General features: G+C 47.7%; 1 protein-coding gene across 14 annotated transcripts in view; it reads right to left on the bottom strand.

Moving 5' to 3' along the window:
- ARHGEF18 (Rho/Rac guanine nucleotide exchange factor 18) overlaps positions 1–21,549 on the bottom strand; it is a 98,391-nt gene that overhangs the window by 32,264 nt on the left and 44,578 nt on the right. The window lies entirely within an intron of this gene.

The raw sequence follows: 21,549 nt of genomic DNA, 5'->3' as shown, positions 1-21,549 counted from the left end.
TGGGCATTTACCTTGGGCCATGGCCAAGTCCAGTGAGTTCACTGCCCCAAAGTGGCACCCAGGAAGCCACACGGTTTTCTAAAAAGTACCAGAGAGGGTGGCACACAGGGGGCCCCAAGCCCCCATGAGGGCCCGGTGGGGCATGCCTGGAAGGTTGACAGACCCACCAAGGGGTCCCAGCTGTGACCGTAAAGGAAGGGGTGGAAGGTTGGGAACGATGCCTGGAGGAAAGAAATCGCAGGATGGTGCCCATGCAGGACAGGGTGGGTATGGAAGCGGGTTCTCCTGGGGGGCTGCCCTACGCAACAGGTGACGGTAACAGGTGAGGAATTGCCGCTTTCCCGTAATTATTAAACACTTAATAGCAACCGCCCAGGATTTCACAAACCACACGGAACCACTGCTCCTGTTTCAGCACATTCTTTTCCATCTTTATTTCTGTTCATTTCAATGAGGAGGTCATGCTGTCGCCCACCATCAACCATGTCTGATCTGCAAAAACAACCTTTTCCCACAGTTGGACCTCATGTGGGGGTGAGCTCTTGCCAAACTCAACTTTGCATCCAGCCTTTCTGCTCAAGATGCGTCATAAACATTCTGCCAGCCTGTGAAACACACTGCGGAAAGCTCGTACTGTGGCTTTTGTACGGAAATCTTCTGCAATGGCTGTAAAGTCACTTACTAGAGACGACCACTCCTCTAACAGGTTGCCCAGGCGGTGCGGTGGTAAAGAATCCACCTGCCAGTACATGAGACGTAATGAGAGAGGTGGGTTTGATCCCTGGGTGAGGAAGATCCCTTGGAGGAGGAAACAGCAACCCACTCCAGTATTCTCCTGGAGAATTGTCCTGGAGAATTGTCCAGTATTGTCCTGGAGAATCCCATGGACAGAGGAGCCTGGTGGGCTATAGTCCATGGGGGTCATAAGAAGCCAGACTTGACTGAGAGATTGAGCATGCTCCTCTCATGTCGTGTTATAATTTCCTGTGGTTATAAATTAAGCCGTGATGGTCATCTGCGTGACACACTTCCATCTGCAATGGATATTCTCCTGGGATAGATCCTTATTAGCAGCTGGGTACCCCCCGTGGCCCATTTCCACAGTCTGTTCCCCCCATCACAAAGCAGACTGTCTGCAAGCTTCCTGATAGTGGGGGAAAAAGGGAGCTCCCTGGCAGTACAGGGGTTAAGACCCTGTGTTTTCAATGCAGGGGTTGCAGGCTCGATCCCTGGTGGGGGAGCTAAGATCCCACAAGACTTGCAGCCAAAAGAAAAACAGCTCAAAGAGCTCTACTGAGCCAAGAGCACCCTGGTGAGCTGGGGGTAGGTGGCCTCCCTCAACCAGGGAACTTGGACTTGACACACTTCTCAGAAGAGGTGGGGTCCCCTCTGCACACACCCATTCTTTCCCCCATTGTCCCTGGGGCCCCTCCCTGGGCTCTTTGGCAGCCCCCGCCCCTCAGTGTAGGGCCCTCCCTCTGTACCGGTGAGACCTGCCCTGGCCGTTTGGCCAAGGCTGTGACCTCCTTGAGAGGCTGCCCGCCCAGACTTGCCAGCCCCATCCCTCCCCACCTGCTGCCTGCGTGGCTTCCCACGCACCTGGCTAGTGTCCCCGTGGCTTCAGGATGCAGTCCTGAGTCCTTGGCCTGCTTGGGACAGACTCTCTGGGATGTCGGCCCTTCCTAGGCCTCACCTTTTGCCACCATGTCCACCCTCAGAGGCCTTGGGGACCCTGGCCCAGGTGCCCCTTTGCTTCGCCAGCTTTGAGGCCAGACCAGAGTCCCTCTGGGTTGCCCTGCCCTGCTCCCTACCTTTCAGGTCTAGGCCTTTTGGTGGTTTCTTTACCCTCCCCCGCTTCCACTGCATCACTCAGGCCTCATTGAACCTTGACCCCCATGAGGTTAAGGGGTGGGTGTCCCTCATCTCTGTGTGACATCACTGGCCATCTTTGGGCTCAGGGCACAGGTACACAGGCAGATCTCAGCCCTGCTGGGAAGGTCAAAGGCAGACATCCAAGGGTGAGGCCTGCAGTAGTCAGGTACAAGCCTGTCCAGCCTGTTCTTGGTTATTTCACTTTAAAGACACGTGGTCACCTTTGCACACTTCTCCTGGGGTCTCTGTGGCTCTTTTGTTACCCTAGCTGACTTCATGAGGACAGCCTCACCCCCTCACACAGCCCAGCCTCACCCCCTCCCACCCTTGGGAACTGGGCAGACACGTCTGCCCTTGCCCTGGGCCCACCTGGCTTTCCTGGCAGGTTTGATTGATTTTTGTTGTTGTTTGGTCAGTTGCTGAGTCGTGTCTGACTCCTTGCAAGCCCAAGGACTGCAGCACGCCAGGCTTCCCTGTCCTCCACTATCTCCTGGAGTTTGCTCAAATTCATGTTCATTGAGTTAGTGATGCTATCTAACCATCTCATCCTCTCTTGCCCACTTCTCCTCCTGCCCTCAATCTTTCCCAGCATCAGGGTCTTTTCCAATGAGTCAGCTCTTCCAATCAGGTGGCCAGAGTATTGGAGCTTCAGCTTCAGCATCAGTCCTTCCAATGAATATTCAGGGTTGATTTCTTTTAGGATTGACTGGTTTCCTTTAGGATTGATCTCCTTGCTGTCCAAGGAATTCTCAAGAGTTTTCTCCAGCTCCACCATTCAAAAGCATCAGTTCTTTGGCGCCTCAGCCTTTGTTATGGGTTTATTTATTTACTTATCTAGCTGTCTATCTAGGCCATGCTGTGCAGCTTGTGGCACGTGGGATCTTAGTTTCCAGATCATGGTTTGAACTCTGGCCCTCAGCACTGAAAGCTCGGAGTCCTAACCACTGGATCACCAGGGAAATTCCTCCTGGCAGGTTTTAAAGCTCTGTGTCTGAAAGCAGACCAGATGGAATCCTACTACCCATTTGGAATCGGGGTGGTGGGCCAGGCCGCCTCTATTTGTCGGGGGAAAGATGAGGGAGGGGCTGTGGGTAGGCTTGTCTCTAGCCTTCCAAGATCAGAACCTGGTTTCCCTCAGGCTCCACCAGCCCCAGAATTCTGAGAGATGGAGGAGGCTCTTTCCACATTGTGAGGTGATCTCTGATTAGGAAATTTTGATGGCACACTAAGGAAAAACTTGGGTGCCTGGGGAGAAACCACACTCTTCCACAAAAACTGTTCAAAGCTCCTTTTCCTTCTAGGACATCTGAGAGTTAGGGATGCTTTGTGGCTTAAAACATACGCTAACTGGAACCATTCATGTGAGACCTTTATTCTGGCAGAAGTGGGCCAGTCTGTCCCCATTATCCCTCAAGTAGTTTAGCATCATTTCCTCATAGGGACATGATGTGTAGAAAAATATTACTCTGACATTGCAGGGAAAAAAAGAGGCTGGGGTAGGGCAGTCAGGCACAGCTAGATTTTAGTACCCAGTCAGTAGATGTTAATTAAGCAGCTGGTGTACTGCCTACGAGTCAGTTCTTAACATTCTTTTTTTTTTTTTTCTGTTCATCTGTTCTTTTTTTTTTTTTAACTTTATTTTACTTTACAATACTGTATTGGTTTTGCCGTACATCAACATGAATCCACCACGGGTGTACACGTGTTCCCAATCCTGAATCCCCCTCCCACCTTGCTCCCCATACCATCTCTCTGTGTCATCCCAGTGCACCAGCCCCAAGCATCCTGTATCCTGCATCGAACCTAGACTGGCGATTCATTTCTTATATGATATTATACATGTTTCAATGCCATTCTACCAAATCATCCCACCCTCTCCCTCTCTCAGAGTCCAAAAGACTGTTCTATACGTCTGTGTCTCTTTTGCTGTCTTGCATACAGGGTTATTGTTACCATCTTCCTAAATTCCATATATATGTGTTAGTATACTGTATTGGTGCTTTTCTTTCTGGCTTACTTCACTCTGGCTCCAGTTTCATCCACCTCATTAGAACTGATTCAAATGTATCTTTTTAATGGCTGAGTAATACTCCATTGTGTATATGCACCACAGCTTTCTTATCCATTCATCTGCTGATGGACATCTAGGTTGCTTCCATGTCCCGGCTATTGTAAACAGTGCTGCGATGAACATTGGGGTACACGTGTCTCTTTCAATTCTGGTTTCCTCAGTGTGCATGCCCAGCAGTGGGATTGCTGGGTCATAATGCAGTTCTATTTCCAGTTTTTAAGGAATCTCCACACTGTTCTCCATAGTGGCTGTACTAGTTTGCATTCCCATCAACAGTGTAAGAGGGTTCCCTTTTCTCCACACCCTCTCCAGCATTTATTGCTTGTAGACTTTTGGATCGCAGCCATTCTGACTGGTGTGAAATGGTACCTCATTGTGGTTTTGATTTGCATTTCTCTGATAATGAGTGATGCTGAGCATCTTTTCATGTGTTTGTTAGCCATCTGTATGTCTTCTTTGGAGAAATGTCTATTTAGTTCTTTGGCCCATTTTTTGATTGGGTCATTTATTTTTCTGGAATTGAGCTGGAGGATTTGCTTGTATATTTTTGAGATTAGTTGTTTGTCACTTGCTTCATTTGCTATTATTTTCTCCCATTCCAAAGGCTGTCTTTTCACCTTGCTTATAGTTTCCTTTGTTGTGCAGAAGCTTTTAGTTTTAATTAGATCCCATTCTTAATAAACCTTAACTTGAAAGTTTTTTTTTGGAAGGGGGGAACACTGACTTAATTATTACATCAACAAATAAGTTACTTCTCTAAATTAATATCTAATGTCTAAATTAAAATCTAATGTCAAGATGGAATTTCTCTAAATTATTCTTGTTTTGTAAAGATAAGAGCTAACTGAGGCAAACTGCTATTGGTGAGTCATCTTAAAGAAAAAAAAAAAAAGAACAAAGCAGAACATTCTTGGGCTTAAATCCAGGCAGCTGCATATTATGCTCCTGGAGAAAAATGCAGTCCAAACTCCTTACCTGCACAGATTGCTGGCTGAAAAGAAATGGTCCTCATGAAACTCGGGTAAGGGCTCATGAAAAAATGTCACCTTTGTCACTGTTACCTGGATTTGATCCCTCAATTATAGTAGAGGAATGAATTTTAAATATTTTTTTTAAAAAGAAAATTAAGATAAAATTAAAAACCAGCCAATACTCTTGTCATCATTTACAAATGACTCTGCCCCAGTATCTGTTTGCCTGGGTGGTACGCTGACAGCTGTCATCACAGTGAATATACCCCAGAAGGTAAAGAATCAGCCTGCCAATGCAGGAGCCACAGGCTCAATCCCTGGGTCGGGAAGATCCCCTGGAGAGGGGAATGGCAACCCATTCCAGTGTTCTTGCCTGGAGAATCCCATGGACAGAGGAGCCTGCTGGGCTATAGTCCATGGGGTCGCAAGAGTCGGACAAGACTGAGCATAGCACAGGGCGTGGTCTTTGTATCATTTCAATCATTTCCCTGTTGTCAGATGTCAGATCCACGTATTCCAATAACATACACAAGCCTCAAGGGGACAGAATTGTAGAGGCAGAGGTTAGAAAATGCTTTATGATTTCCGATCTGCATCAGTAAACTGCTTTTCCAAATAAATGTACCGACGAGAACAACACTGTAGGAAAACAAGAGTAAGGAAAGGTAATCCTGGGAGGGGACACAACAGAATGACAGCTAGCTGCAGTTGCAAGGGATTGTGGGTATTTCCCCTCATTTTTCTGTTTCCCAAATTCCCTGTGATGGTCATATGACCTTTATAGTTAAAAAAAAAAAAAAAAAAGAAAAGGTTAATATTAGGAGGAAGCTGGGTGCAGGGTGTGTGGGAACTTTCTGCACAATCTTATTTTTTTTGCTGGAGCTGTGTGGTTTATGGGATCCTAGTTCCACGACCAAGGATTGAACCCATGAACTGGCGGTGAAAGCACTGAGTCCCAGCTACTGCACCGCCAGGGAATTTCTACATGATCTTTTTTTTTGTTTGTTTATTATATTTTCTTCAAAAATCTAAAATTATTTCAAACGATTTAGCATTTGGATGGCTGGAGGCGTCTTTAAATTTCTGATTAAAAGGAAATTAGAGAGAAGTCTCTCTACCGTAGGTTTGGTTTCAAGCAGGAAACCTGACAAGTTTCCATTAATGGAAAGGCTGTTGGATCTATACCAAATGGCAGGCAAATAAAAGCACATTTATCTACTTCAAATACTGAAGGTCTATGACTTTTAAAAAGAAGTGCTGGGGGCTTCCCTGGTGGACCAGTGGTTAAGACTCCATGCTTCAACTGCAGGGGGCTCGGGGTTTGAAGAAGAGAAACAAGGAAAAACAAAGTGGGCAGAGGGGGGAGGGGGATACTGTCATGGGCCTTTAGAGGCCCCTCGGGTTTATACTTTATCCTTGAAACTGAAGCTACAGAAAAGTTTATGCACGAGGGTCTTAGATCAGATTTGCCTCTTGAAGCGGCTGATGCAACCAGGGAGCAGTAATGGAAGGAGCCAAGGGTGGAGAGTGCCAGGACTGCTGAGACGAGGACTGGGCAGGGGCAGACTCAGGGCAGGGAGAGGTGGTGACTCTGACCTTGGATGGGAGTCGCCCATGCTGCTTGGGAGGTCTCAGGTGACAGCCAGATGCAGGAGTGGGGGCCTCAAGAGACAATCCAGAAGAGGGATGGAGACTTGGGCAGAGAACAGTACCTGAAGCCAAGGAGTGGATGAGACTCCAGGGCTGGAGAGACTGCTTTGCAGAGCTGCCTGGGGACGGGATGGGACAAGACATGGCAACGGCGGCCCTTAGTGTTCCTGGTTTGCTGCATGTAGTGCAGAACAGGGGGCAGAGGGAGTTCATCTCAGAAGCACTGCTTCATCAGTTGAAATCTGTAGGCTGTTTCCTCACAGGCTGTCATTCAGTCCTCTTTCTCCATCCTGTACTTCCCTAGTTGCTAATTTAGACCAACGGTTCTCATCCTGGGTAATTTTGGCATTTGGGGGACATTTGGCAGCATCTGAAAACAGCTGAGATCATCATCGGGGGTCGGGGGTGCTCCTGACATCCAGTGGGTCATCACTAAGGATATCCCAACCACAGAGAACCATCCGGCCCCAAATGTCCACAGAGCCCAGGGTGGGAAAGGCCAAGTGAGACCCAGACATGGAAACTGAAACATTCTTTGCCCTGAAGCCCACCTTGCTGGCTTCAGTCACTGAGACTTGGGGGCTCTGATGACACAGAGATGGGGGCCACCCTAAAGCTTTGATAAGCAAACCTTCCACATCCGCGTCTTTCTAAATTACACGGCAAATGACTGCTCAGGACAGAGCAGAGGATGGAGCCCAGGAGCGTCTCCCTCTGATCAACTCACCGTATGTGAGCGCGTGTGCTCAGTCACTCAGTCGTGTCCGACTCTGTGACCCCACGGACTGTAGCCACCAGGCTCCTCTATGCATGGGATTCTCCAGACAAGAATAATGCAGCGGGTTGCCATTTCCTTCTCCAGGGGAATTAACTTGCTAATTAATGCCCTTTGGGGACTTTCACCCAACTTATTATAAGCCTGGCTAAAGGGTAATTAGCTCAGAATCATCTTAACGTCTCCGTGCACTTCTCTCTTCTGCCGCAAGAACTCTGTCTAGGACCAGATCTGACCTTCCCATCTCCCGGTGTTCCACCCCACTTTCTTGGTCGACTGACCAGACCGTCACTTGCCAGAGGAGGAAATAGTGCTGCTGTGACACCATTTCTTCCAGGGATGCATGCTGGCTTTAGGGCTCACAACCGCAGCTTTGATGACCCACTCCTCTGGGTGACGGGGGCATGACGGCAGGTCGGCTGGTCTCTAGTTCGGGGATGGCCCTGGCCAATCCTTCTGCTTCCTCCCCAGGCCTGAGACCACACTTGCCAGATGCCAGACGCTTCTGCTGGGATGCCCAGAGATCTCAGAGGTCATGGGTATCTGAGACTTGCTTTTAAGTTCTTACAACTTTCTGGTGTCAGGCCCAACTAGCGTAGAGAGGCCTTACAATCCAACGATGAAATACCAAACGACTGATTCAGAAATGGGCAAAGGGTGTGAATACATATTTCTCCAAAGAACATACAGAAATGGTGCAACTAAAAGACTCCGCATGCTATGACTAAAATCCTGCATGCCACAGGTAAAAGAGCCTGCATGCTGCAACCGAGACCCAGCGCAGCCAAATAAATACACGCTTTTTAAAAAAAGATAGTGAGGAGTAGCCAATAAGCATGCGAAAAGCAGTTCAACACCCCTATTGTTAGGAAAATGCAAATCAGAACCGCGATGAAATGCCCTTCACACCCACTAACCTGGGACGATGTAGAATGACAAGGGCAGGCGAGGATGCAGAGAAACTGGAACCCTCCTACGCTGCTGGCGGAAATGTAAAACGGTGCAGCTGCTTCGGGAAAGTTTGGCAGTTCCTCAAAAAGTTAAACGAATTACCATGCAGTCCAACAATTCCACTTCTGGGTATGGACCCAAGAGAACTGAGAGCAGGGACTCAAACAGGTATCTGTACACCCATGTGCATAGCATCGTGTTTCACAACAGCCAAGAGGTGGAAGCAACCCAAGGGTCCGTGAACAGATAAATGGATAAACAAAATGCGATACAGCCTTAAGATGGAATAGTACCCAGCCTTTAAAAGGAAGGAAATTCTCATGCCTGTTACAACCTGGATGAGTCCCGAGGACATCACGCTCTGTGAAACAAGCCAGTCACAAAAGGACAAATACTGCATGATTTTCCATGTACGAGGGACCGAGTGTAGTCAGATTCTCAGGATAGAAAGTAGAATGGTGGGTAACACAGGCTGGGGAGCCAGTGTTTCATGGGGACAGGGTCTGGGAAGATGAGAAAGTCCAGGAGACGGATGGTGGGGATGGCGGTGTAGCAATGTGAATCTACACTTAAAACCAGTTAGAATGTTTCCTTAAAAAAAAAAAAAAAAGGCACGACCAGTGCTAGAGGGACTTTGCAGTTCAGAGTGAGGCTGCAGCTCAGCCATCGTGGATTTCAGCTTCCTCACAAACCTGACATCCTGAGTGTCTTTCCTCTCTATTGACAGCTCTCTTGCATGATGGACAGGGCCCCGAGAGCTTCCTCAAGAAACTGGTTCCGACACCCAGGGAGTTGCTCAGGGCTCTAAAAGTGGCCCGGAAACTCCTTGCTGCCCACTTTGAATGGTTGCTCTTCAGAGCTCCCTTAGCATTTGACAAGGGTGGTTCAGGGAAATAAAGAAACAAAACTGCTGTGTTTCGTCTTTTTGACTCATTCTGATGAACAAGTTTAACCACTGCATGGAGGGGAAGGGGAGGCAGCGGGTAGGGAGGGGGAGGGAGGGTGTCTCTGGAACTTTTTACCAAGAGTAAACTAGTAACTACCATGTGATCCAGCAATCCCACTCCTGGGCATATATCCGGAGAAAAGTTTAATTTGAAAAGACACAACGCAGCCCTATGTTCACAGCAGCACTATTTATAATAGCCAAGGCATGGAAGCAGCCCAAGTACCCACCAACAGATGACTGGCTTAAGAAGATGTACACATCCACCCACCCACACAATGAAATATGACTCAGCTATAAAAAAGAATGAAATAATGCCATTTAGAGCAACATGGATGGCCCCAGAGATGATCATACTAAGTGAAGTGAGTCAGACAGCGAGAAACAAACATCATGGGACATCACTTATACCTGGAATCTTAAAAAATGATGCAAATGACCTTATTCACAGAACAGAAACAGACTCACAGACATAGAAAACAAACTTATGGTAACCAAAAGGGAGAGTGCCGGGTAGGAGAGATGAATTAGGAGTTTGGGATTAACATATACACACTACTATATATAAACCAGGTAAACAATAAGGATCTACTATACAGCACAGGGAACTATACTCAGTGTCTTGTAATAGAAAAGAATCTGAAAAAGAACACGCATACACACATATAACTGAATCACTTTGCTCTAAACTAACATGATATTGTAAATGAACTATTGAAAATGAACACTTCAACTAAAAAATATTCTATAGTGCTAAAAAATAAAAAAGTAAACTAATAAGAATCACTCCTAAATGATAACACCGACCACCAGGGAAAACGGCCTTCCGACATGAGGATGAAAAGGGCAAATCGGGCCGGGAGGACAAAGGCGTGATCGCGATGCTTCGATATGAACACAGCTGAGAAGGACATGAGGAGGACGCCCCTGCACAGCCCAGGCTTGTCCCAGAGCTTATCTGCTTCCCTTCGCTCCATTTCCCACCACTTTCTGGTATCAGACAAAGAGGCACCTTCAGCCTCATTCACAAGGAATTCAGACCGTAAAAAAAGCATGCGCTTTGTGGATAAGTTATTTCATCCCTCTGAGGGCAAGGCCAGAGGCTGGACTGTAGGGGCCCCAGCAAAACCATTCCACCCACTGAGGCCCTGCTAGCAAGTCAGCAGGCTTTCCTCATTGGCATGTTTTAAACAATTACGCTAATTCAACTGACTGTCCAGAAATCAAAATGACGTGATAAAAACATTTTAATGAAAACAAAGTGATTTTGAAAAGATTAATTCAGGTGTAGCTACGTCGCATCTGAAATCTTGCAGAAAACCCCAACTGGCCTGATTATATAATAGTATTATTTTTAAAACCTTTAATGCAGGAAATAAAGAGCAAACATCAGCAGAGGTGGCTGTGAGGAGGGCAGGGGAAATCAAACACTTGACGCAGGTCAGTGGGTTTCTCTTTCAGTAGATAAAAACCATTCTGTTCAAGGAGGAAGGCAGGAAAGAAAAACACAAACCTACAATGCTAAAAGGAAAAACAAAACTGAACCTTGCTTGCAACGGCCTGGGAAATCATTCAAGGGCACTGCATGTCTGTGAAGACAACTGAAATGGTGTGAGAGGTTGGGGAGGCTTAGCAAGAAGACCTTTCATGGAGTTCCCAGTGCACACTCACACCTGCCAGGAACTCCTGTCCCCTCACCATATTTACAGGATCAGAATCATGGGCCTAGAAAGAGAACAGGAAAAAGCAGGAGTCTGTTGTAAAATCAGGTGGTGGCAGACTCTGGCCCTTGGGCCAGTGACCGGTTTTAGTCAATAAAGTTTTATCGGCACCCAGGCCACGCCCACTTGTTGTCTGGGGCTACTTTAGCAGGTAGGGCAGCTGTGAAGCAGGCTCTGTGGCCTGCAGAGGCTGTATTTACTCCTGGGCTTTTTATAGAAAAAGAATGCTGAGCCCTGGTCTACCGTATCTAATTGGTTTGTTTTGGAGAGGGCCTATTCCCTGCAATCAACACGCACCCAGAAGGGCTCATGTGATGCTCCCCTTTTTAATTCCTGACACACACAGGGAATGGCATAAAGGAAGCAGGGAAGTGGTTTAGCTGTGTGGAGTCATTACTGAATTCCAGAGCCCTGAAACAGCTCATGTTGGTAGCAAACAGGTATGAGGGGTGGGTTTCTGACCATCTCAAGATCCCCACTGTCCTGAGAATGCTGGTTCTAACTGGCTCCTACATTTGGAAAATTCCAGAACCTTGCAAAACCTTCATTAGTATTCCTTTTAGTACTGCAACGCTGTGAGCTTGAATACATTTTAATATATCTCATGTCTCAAGGTTAGGAAGAAAACACTTTTCATGTGCTTATGTAAGCTAGGTGGAGGGCTAGGCAGACAGAAATTTTTTTCCCTCTCTAAGGCAACAAGACTTTTGTATTTAAGAGGGTGGTATCTGAACACATGGAGAAGGAGCAGATTATATAGAGGACAGGCAAACAGCCAAACATTTTGACCCACTGTAATTATTAGGCACCAATTTTTACTTTACAGCAAATCATACCCACAGATGATTCAGATTTAGACACTTCCCAAGCGAGGAACTAGTTCTCCTTAAGGTCAATCTCTTTCCTCTCCTCACTTAAACTGGGTTCCTCAGAGCGAGCTTGAGTCCAACCCTTAATTTTAAAAAAACCCGAAAGTTACGATGTGTTCTAAAGAATGTACGGATTAAGTACTAACAGCTCCTGTAAGCCTGTTCTCATTTACAAGTCACTGGAAATAGAGAGCTCCTGCGGTGGGTGGCATAAAATCCCCCCCAGTTTCATGTCCACCCGGAACCCCAGAAGGTGGCCTTATTTGGACATGGGGTCTCTGCAGATGTAATCAAGTCAAGGATCTCAAGATGAGATCATCCTGGATTTAGGGTGGGCCCGAGATCCAAATGATGGTGTCTTTATAAGGGAAAGAAGAGGGAGATTTGGACGCGGAGAGACACACAGATACGGAGACAGGAACAGACGAGGAGGCCACGTGAAGATGGAGGCAGAAGGAAGGACTAACAAGGCCCTACTGCACAGCACGGGGAACTACATTCAGTAGCTGGGGACAGACCACCAGGGAAAAGAAAGTGGAAAAGAATGCACAGGGGCTTCCCTGGGGGTCCAGTGGCTCAGACTCCACACTCCCAATGCAGGAGGCCTGGGTGTGGTCCCTGGTTGGGGAACTAGATCCTGCATGCTGCAACTAACAGTTCGCATGCCTCAACTAAGACCCAGTGCAGCCAAAATAAATAAATATTTAAAACAAAACGAAACACAGCTAGCTCCAGGTGACAACGTAGATGAAGCCTGAAAATGTTACGTTAAGTAAAAGAAATCAGACGCAAAAGGCTGCCTGTTGTGATTTCATTGATAGGAAATGTCCAGAATAGGCAAATACATAGAGATGGGAAGCTGATTTGTGCCTGGGGATGGGGAAAGGGGAGTGATGGCTAATGGGTACGAGATTACCTTTGCGGATGATGAAAATGTTCTGGAATTAAGACAATGGGGATGATTGCACAACACTGTGACTATATTACAAACCACTGACTCATATGTTTTAAAAGGGTGAATATTATGGTATATGAATTTTCCGGGCAAGAATACTGGAGGAGGTAGCCATTCCCTTCTCCAGGGGATCTTCCCAACCCAAGGATCGAACCTAGGTTTCCCTCACTGCAGGCAGATTCTTTACCGTCTGAGCCACTAGGGAAGCCCCGTGAATTACAATATCCCAACTTAAAAAAGCAGCAGCAGAATGGTTGAGCCTGTGGATGGCAGAGCTCACCCCAGCAGGTGGGGAAGCTGGGGGCTTTCCCCTTTGATTGAAGCTCTGGGAACATTCTAGAAGCTCTGGGAACATTCTAGAAGGAAAAACACCACAAGGAAAGTTTTAGCTTCCTGATCATCAGCGGGGTTAGGGTGGGAGGGGGAACCTGGTGACAGATTTGGAAGCACTGATTTACCAGGTGGGACTTACAATAACTGTTCCTTGGATTTCTGGAGGAGACCACTGTGGCTGCACTTCATTAAAGGAAAAAACTATCCATTTACTTATTCATTTTGAAAGAAGTGATTCTTTAAAAACAAAAAGAGCCAAGTTGTATTTGCCGCTGCAATTCTAGGACGTGGTTCACAGCGGGTACCGGGTAATAAATAATCTGCTGAATGAATGAATGACCGAGTGAGCGAGGGAACGCACACACCCAGACGCTGTGGGAGCGCTCCCCCAGCAATGACAGCCCTAGGGAACAAGGAGTGGTATGTTTGTGATTCGACGGACAGGAAACCAGGGATTAGAGAGTTTAGCTGGCATCTCCAGCAGGACAGAGGCAGACCCGAGGGCCCTGCTGTCATCTCTGGGCTCAGCTGCTCATGGCCCCGTGTTCAGAGAAGCGGCCTCGGGCAGGTCAGAGAAGGAGGAGTGGCAGTGGCCTCCTGACAAGGCCTGGTGTGAGAAGGGAAAGCGAGGGAGGGCAGGGCCGTGAGCCGGGGGCTCCCGAGTCAAACGAGAAGGAAAACCAGGCGTGTCGTGTGCTCAGTCACTTTCGTTTTGTCCGGCTCTCTGTGACCCCATGGACTGTAGCCCGCCAGGCTCCTCTGCCCATGGGACTCCCCAGGCAACAATACTGGAGTGGGTTGTCCTGTCCTCCTCCAAGGGACCTTCCTGACTCAGGGATCGAACCCGCGTCTCCTGCATTGGCAGGTGGATTCTTTATTGCTGAGCCGCATGGAAACCAAGTGTGCGATTTTCCTATTTTGTCTGTGTCAACCTACCACAAACACTGGCTGAGAACAACACAAATATATTCTCTTTTGGTTCTGGAGGTCTGAAGTCTAAAACAGCAGGGTTGCAATCCTTCCAGAGGCTCCAGGGTAGACTGTTTCCTGACCTCTTTCAGCTTCTAGAGGCTGCCTGCTTCCCGTGGTTCGTGGCCCCTTCCTCCATCTTCAAAGCCAGCAAATCTTCTTTTGAAAGTTTTTTTATGCACGTTTATTTTTATTTATTTATTTTTGGCTGCACGGGTGTTCACTGCTGTGCACAGGCTTTCTCCAGCTGCAGTGAGCTGGGGCTACTCTCTAGCTGCGGTGTGCGGGCTTCTCACGGTGGTGGTTCCTTTTGCTGCAGAGCATAGGCTCTAGGGCTCTCAGGCTTAGCTGCACTGAAGCATGTGGAATCTTCCTGGACCCATGATCCTTGATTCAGTAATGAAGTTGCTCAGTCGTGTCCAACTCTTTGCAACCCCATGGACTGTAGCCTACCAGGTTCCACCATCCATGGGATTTTCCAGGCAAGAATACTGGAGTGGGTTGCCTGATTTCTTAACTACTGGACCACAGGGAAGTCCAAAAGCTGGCATCTTCTAACCTGTCTCTGACCTCTGCTTTGGTCATAGCATCACCTTCTCTGACCCGGACCCTCCCGCCTCCCTTGCATAAGGACCCTAGTGTCGACACTGAAGCCATCCAGATAACCAAGGATTATCTCCCCACCTCCAGATCCTTAACTAACTCACACCTGCAAAATTCCTTTTGGCCACGGTAGGTCATCTATTCAAAGTTCTTGGGGGTTAGGACGTGGGCATCTTTGGGCCATATTTCCACAGGATCAATGGGGTGGGAGGGGCCCGCGATAGTTCCAGAACAGAGAAGAGATGTAGATGTCTCCTTGATCTCCAGAACCACAACTCCCCATGAATAACACCTTGGTGTGTATGTGTGTTAGCTGATGTCTGCCGGGAATGGCCAGAAAAGCAAGGATGGGAAACCACCCGGCTGACGGGCATCAGACTCTTGAAGCTGGTTACATAAGCACACGAGTCAGGCTGCTGTTCTGCTGTCAGATTTCATTTCTGAAGGTTTTCACATCACTTTGCTGCTGGATTCTCCACCTCTCCCCTCCCTCCCTCTCCCCCAAACCCCTAGCAGGCAGTGCCTGCTTTCTAAATAGACACCGTGGGACTTTCCTGAGGGTCCAGCTGGCTAAGACTCCTCGCTCCCCATGCAGAGGGCGGGGTTCCATCCCTGGTTGGGGAACTTGATTCCACGTGCCCCAAATAAAGATTGCGAGTGCCATGAGTTACCCTTCTGCCCCGCTCCCCTTCCATCCCACAGAGCTACAACTTCAGCGTCCCTGGTGGTCTACAGATGTTCTACAATGTTCTTGAACTCTGAAAGACACTGGGATGGGGTGGAGGTGGGGAGGCGAGAAGACACCCTTGATCTGAGGGGAGGGCACCGCCTTCCCCAATCACCAAAGCAAGACAAACTTGGAGAGAGCTCCAACTGGCCAGACCAGTGAGGGTCTGGGAGGGTCCTGGGAGCTGCAGGCTGCGTAGGGAAGCGTTCTCCTAGCTGATGACGTTGGGGCCCAGCATCCATCTGGTCACCTCCATCACCCTCTCTCCCATACCACCACCGACAAAGCCCCCACTCATCTGCCTGTGAAGCGACCTGAACTCTGTCCTATTTCTACAGTCCTTGTTTGTTTGGGTTCAACCGATCATCACTGCTCAGGCCACCCTGTCTCCAGCCTCCCTCCTTTCCTGTTCCTCCACCCGAGGATGGAGGCAGCCATTGGGTCCACCCTGGCCTATAAGATATGACGGATGGCACATCATTTCCTGACTCTGAGCCTCTGTACACCATTCTCCCTCTGCTCACAGCCGCCGAGGCAGGCCCGGCCACCACCCCGCCACAGAGGACTCTCCCGCCTGGGACAGAGCCAGGGTGACACTGTGACCCCAAGTCTCTGCCTCAACTGGCCTGTCCTGACGGACAGCACTGAGAACTCTGTCTCCCACGTGGCAGGGACCTGAGTCTATAATCAACTTTCTTGTTTAGTTGCTAAATCACGTCCAACTGTTTGTGACCCTATGGGCTGTAGCCCACCAGGCTCTTCTCTCCATGGGATTTCCCAGGCAAGAATACTGGAGCAGGTTGCCATTTCCATCTGCAGGGGATCTTCTTGACCCAGGGATCAAACCCGGGTCTCCTGCACTGTGGGTGGATTCTTTACCACTGAGCCACCAGGGAAGCCCCTCAACAGCTTTCTTGAAATGGAATTAAAATACTAGGCAATTCATCCTTTTCAAGTGTACACTCTGATGGCTTTCAGTTTATTCAGAGTTGTGTGTCAGTTTCAGAGCATTTTCCTTACCCTCAAAAGGAACCCGGGACCCCTTAGCTGTCACTCTCCATTTCCCCCTCTCCCCACCCCAGGCAAGCACTAATCTACTTTTTTGGTGTCTCCTTGGATTTGCCTGCTCTGAATCTACTGCGTAAATGGAATCAGACACCATGTGGCCTTTGGGGACTGGCTTCTTTCACATAGTTTTGAGACTCAGCCAAGTTGTAGAGTGTGTCAATGCTTCATTCCCTTGCCCTGCTGAAGAATAGTCCACCGCATGGATGGCCCACATTTTCTTTCTCCCATTCTTCCTTTTTTTTTTTGGCCACACTGCATGGCTTGCGAGGTCTCAGCTCCCTGACCAGGGACTGAACTGGGGTCACAACAGTGAAAGCCTGGAATCCTGAAACTAGGCCACAGGGAACTTCCTGGCCCACGTTTCCTTTATCCATTCATCAGCTGATGGACTTTGAGATTGTTTCTACTCTTTGCCTGTTGTGAACAATGCTCCTGTGAGGTTTCTGTGCCAATTTTTGTGCAGACCTAGGCTTTCTTTTCTCTTTGGCACATACCTAGGGGTGGAACTCCTGGATCTTATGGGAAAGCTACGTCTGACCTTTAGAGGCACTGCCAGACTGTTTTCACAGTTGCTGCCCTGCTCTACAGTCCCACCAGGAGCGTCTGAGGGTCTCCATCTTTCCGTCTTCCTATTTCTCTTTCAATTCTTAGACTGAGAGCCCCTGAGGGGACGATGCAAAGGGTCACAAGGATCTGCCATAAGTCCCATGTCCTGGCATGATGAGAACTGACTGCCAGATGACCCAGAGCTGACTCCCTTACTGCCATGATGCCCAGGGATGCTCCACATTGTATCTGGTCAGTTACTGTCCATTTCACTCTTACGAGGGGATGGAGGAGTACACTGACTCTACTGCAGATGACTTCGCAATTTATTCTTCTAAATTCAATTTCCCTCTGAAAATTAGTCTCAGCAAATCAGAGTTATCCATAAACACTGTAACCGTCCTGGCGTGCTGCAGCCTTTGGGGTTACAAAGAGTCAGACACGACTGAGTGACTGAACAACAAATTGCCCTCATGGGATCACAATGGATTCCAGCCAAGCAGTCTGATGGGGTCCTGTCCTCCCTCCACCCCACATTGTGATGGAGGGGGCACCCACTTATACCCTCTTACTATGGCCTTTCTCTCCTCCTGAAATCCATCTGTAGGAATGACCAGCTGATATAATGTCCCGGGGGTTGACGGTGGTGACAGTTGCACGAGCTTGTGAATGTCCTAAAACCCACAGAAAGGCACACTTTAAAAGGGTGAATTTTATGGAATGTGAATTATGTCTTAATGAAGCTTTTTTTTCTTTTAAAGTGACATGCGTTTACAGATGTAGAGAAGAGACTTGTGGACATGAGGTGGTGGTGGTGGTGGTGGTAAGGAGAGGGTGGGACAAACAGAGAGACTTGCATTGACGTCTACACCATCTCCTCCTCCAGAGGATCTTCCTAATTCAGGGGTCGAGCTTGCATCTCCTGCACTGGCAGGTGGATTCTTTATTGCTGAACCACCAGGGAAGCCACATATGCACTACCATGTGTAAGACAGCTAGCTAGTGGGAACTGCTTATAGCTCAGGGCGCTCAGCTCCATGCTCTGTGGGATGGGGGCGTGGGAGGGAGGCTCAAGAGGGAGGAGGTATATGTATCACTTCAGTTAGTCAGTCAGTTCAGTCGCTCAGTCGTGTCTGACTCTTTGCGACCCCATGAATCGCAGCACGCCAGGCCTCCCTGTCCATCACCAACTCCCGGAGTCCACCCAAACCCAAGTCCATCGAGTCGGTGATGCCATCCAGCCATCTCAATCTCTGTCGTCCCCTTCTCCTCCTGCCCCCAATCCCTCCCAGCATCAGGGTCTTTTCCAATGAGTCAACTCTTCATGTGAGGTGGCCAAAGTATTGGAGTTTCAGCCTTAGCATCAGTCCTTCCAATGAACACCCAGGGCTGATCTCCTTTAGAATGGACTGGTTGGATCTCCTTGCAGGCCAAGGGACTCTCATGTGTCTTCTCCAACACCACAGTTCAAAAGCATCAATTCTTCGGTGCTCAGCTTCCTTCACAGTCCAACTCTCACATCCATACATGACCACAGGAAAAACCATAGCCTTGACTAGATGGACCTTTGTTGGCAAAGTAATGTCTCTGCTTTTGAATATGCTATCTAGGTTGGTCATAACTTTATATGGCTGATTCACCATTGTTGTGCAGCAGAAATGAACACAACATTGTAAAGCAATCATATGCCAGTTTAAAAAAATTGACATGCATTTAAAATGTAACCACGTGCAATATGTTAAATATATACCCCCTCTGTTAAAATCTTTAGAATAATTTTCTCAAGATATGGTGATACCTTGAACAAAACCAACTGCAACTTTAATCTCAATGGCAACTATAAATCTACTTAAGAACCAAAGCAGAGAACCAGCATATCAGTTGAATTTAGTTAGCTTGCTTGCCTCTGTGCTTAGCCTCTCACTCTTTGCAACCCTATGGACTGTAGCCCGCCAGGCTCCTCTGTCCATGGGATATTCCAGGCAAGAATATTGGAGTGAGTTGTCATTTCCTTCTCCAGGGACTGAACCTGAGTCTCCTGCGTCTCTGGCATTGCAGGTGGATTCTTTACTGCTTACACCCAAGGCAATTTTAATCACACACACACAAAAGGAGCATAGCTGCAGGGGTCCTTTCACTGAGGCCTCCCGGAGGACATTATTTGAATCAGATAATTGATTGTGGCTGCCCCTCCCCCGTCAGCCACATTCCTCCTCCAGAAAAATTCTTAGTGGCCGCTCAGGAGCTGTGCAGGGAATTGCTTTGTACCTGGAGAGAGGGTTTACAAACCAAGAGCAGCTCTTCACCACTTTCAGGGGAAAAGTAAAGTTTAACTCACAAATAATGAAGAAACAGTGACTAGCTGGACCTAACAAAGCCTCTGGGCTTAAGATGACTTAAGAGAGCCTAGGGGAAAATGTTTAAAAAGTCATGGGTGGAATTTGCAGAAATGGAAACAGGACCCAGGAAGAGTGAAGAAAAATGAAGGAGACCTTGACATGAGGATCAGAAATATGCTAAGCATGTGGAAGGTAAACAGCGAGGGAGGCACAGCTGGTGACCACAGCCCTAGTCCCCGTGGGGGCGGGGCTGCGCTGGTGACAAGGGCAACTGGCTGTAATCGCTACTGTGTGACAAGAATGAGAAGTACACCCAGGTTTCCACCAGGAACAATGTGCACGCTACCACAGCTTTCAACATGGGGGCATTCCTCTGTCGACTGGAGAAAAAAAAAGAGAAAGAAAAGACATTCAAAGAATCTCCTTTCTCTCCTACATGCCATTGAAAAGGGAAGTATGCCATACACAATGCAAACAAGTTACACTGACAAGAATTTTAAAAACGACCCCACTCCCTTTATTTGGGGGCTGAGCTGTGCCGCATGCAAGATTTCAGTTCCCTGACCAGGGACCAAACCTTTGCCCCCTGCAGTGGAAGCACAGAGCCCTGAACACCGCACTGCCAGGGAAGCCCCTCTTACTCGCTTTAGCACAGCTTCTTCCACCCCCTCAGAAGGGCCTGACCCACAGAACGAGCAAACTATTGATAAAACACAAACTGCAACCCAGTCCAAACAACAACTGAGCTGCTCACACTTTCCAGACTATTACTTGGAATGTTGACTGAAAAATACGGGCCTGCCTGAGATTTAAAAAAAAAAAGAAAATGATGCCATTTGCAGCAACATGGATGGACCTAGAGTATTAAATGAAGTAAGTCAGAGAAAGACAAATATCATATGATATCATTCACAGGTGGAATCTAAAAAAATGATACAAATGAACGTCACTACAAAACAGAAACAGACTCACAGACATAGAAAACAAACTGATGGGTACCAAAGGGGATGGCAGGAAGATAAATTAAGAACTTGGGATTAACATACACACACCTGTTGTTTACCTGTTTATATATAAAACAGGTAAACAGCAAGGATCTACTGTATAGCACAGGGAACTATCTCGTAATAAACTGTAACAGAAGAGAGTATGAAAAAGAATGTGTATATATGTGTGTGTGTGTGTGTATAGAGAGAGGAATATACATACATGGGAATATATTTATATATATGGAATCCCAGGTAGCTCAACAGTGAAGAATCTGCCTGAAATGCAGGAGATGCACATTTGATCCCTGGGTTGAGAAGATCCCCTTGAGAAGGAAACGGCAACCCACTCTAGTATTCTTGCCTGGGAAATCCCATGGACAGAGGAGCCTGATAGGCTACAGTCCATGGGGTCACAGAGTCGGACACAACTTAGTGACTAACCAACAACAAATATATATATGTATAATTGAATCACTCTGCTGTACACTTGAAACTAAAACAGCATTGTAATCAACTATATTTCAATAAAAAGTAAAACACAGACCTGGGGGCATACCACATGCAAAGAATATGTAACACTTATTGAGCGTTCACCACACGCCAGGGGCTGTACTTCCCACCCTACATGCATTACCTCATCAAATCCACAACCGATCCTCATTCTGGGTTTAAAGATGGGGAGACTGTGACTTAAGTGGTGGAAACTGGGACCAGAAGAACCCAGATGTGATTTGACACTTAAGCCTGTGCTCTTGACACTTCTCCATACAACTCCAGAATTATTCACCGGGATACCTGCAAAACCATCCCCACATCTCCCTTGGCCATAGGGCTGTTCACCTGTGCTGAACTTTCTCTAGTCAACAAGAAGAGACCTGCCCTTCTACGATCCTGGCTGGAGTTCCACTCTCCCCCAAACGGAGACAAAAGGAAGAAAAGTTGTGTTCTTCATTTCCGAGGTAAAACTTCGCCAATGCTTTTGATCCCCTGGGCCAGCCATCTCTTCTACCACTTCAATCTCAACAGAGAACCAGGTAGAAGAGAGGAGAAGATAGTTACAATAAACCGTGCAAGGACCAAGGGCCTCTGATTCCTGCACCGCACCATCTAAATTCTTCCACAAGAAAGAAACTGGCGGAAGAGCTAAAGACCCAAAGCACACACACCTCCTATGATTTTGTGACCCTAACAATC

The sequence above is a fragment of the Ovis canadensis genome, chromosome 5 (genome assembly GCF_042477335.2).
Source record: "Ovis canadensis isolate MfBH-ARS-UI-01 breed Bighorn chromosome 5, ARS-UI_OviCan_v2, whole genome shotgun sequence".
Lineage (NCBI taxonomy): Eukaryota > Metazoa > Chordata > Mammalia > Artiodactyla > Bovidae > Ovis > Ovis canadensis.
Note: the sequence above shows the minus strand (reverse complement) of the source record. Positions and strands in the feature narration are given on the sequence as shown.